Source organism: Littorina saxatilis, linkage group LG10 (genome assembly GCF_037325665.1).
Source record: "Littorina saxatilis isolate snail1 linkage group LG10, US_GU_Lsax_2.0, whole genome shotgun sequence".
NCBI classification, from domain to species: domain Eukaryota; kingdom Metazoa; phylum Mollusca; class Gastropoda; order Littorinimorpha; family Littorinidae; genus Littorina; species Littorina saxatilis.
The window spans coordinates 15942605-15943514 of record NC_090254.1 but is presented as its reverse complement, the minus strand read 5'-3'; positions in this window follow the sequence as shown (position 1 = coordinate 15943514).

Sequence of the window (910 nt, the reverse complement as noted above, 5' to 3'; positions counted from 1 at the left end):
ATTTTAACTGTGTTAATACACAGGCTTACACAGCGTCTATGGCCGTTCACTAGGACATGTATTAGGATATTAATTCCTTCCACTGGCGACCTCGGTCTACTCAGTTCCTTTCGTCCTGTGACCTCTATGGTCCAACTATACGGACAAACATAACCTTGCAATAACTTCGCGAAATCCCGTCGAATTTCAGCTATGCGGGTCTAGAGTTATAATTTAATTCGGCGGCTTCTCAGATCCGTCATAGGCTACTTATCATCAGGGCCCGTATTCTTGAAAAAGCTGCAACATTGTGTCCTTTAAAATCAAACTGTCGTTTAACTACCGCCCAGTATATATAGGTTACACACTCCGAGTTCTGATTATCTTGCATATTTTCCCGAGGGTCGATTTTCAGGTATTACCGAGCCTTTGGCGAGGTAATACCTGAAAATCGACCCGAGGGAAAATATGCAAGATATTCAGGACGAGGTGTGTAAGCTATTTATCCCATTACTCCGACGTTTTCATTAAAAACACTTACTTTTTCCACAAAAACCTGCCCGTGCCTGTTTTCAGCTTGCCAAAAGCCTCCGCAGTCGAAATTCATGTCAATGAATTAATGCGCAAAGCTAGTTCCCATTTGTCAGCATAATGGACGGCGTCATTCGACTTGTATGTGGACATTCAGTCATTCATATTGCTTATAAAAAGGTCTGCTGTCTGCTTTTACATTTTGAAAGTCATTTTAAAATATCCCTGTGTATATTTGACATCGGCTTTCGTTATACTCAATTCGGCATACCGGGTTTATATTTTTACCAGAATTGCGCACGATAATGGCAGCGCAACAAATTCAGTTCGGGCCGTGCTGGTTTGATCGTTGACCCAAGTCAGTTCGCATGCAGTGTTACTTTTTGTCAGTCGGGGATAG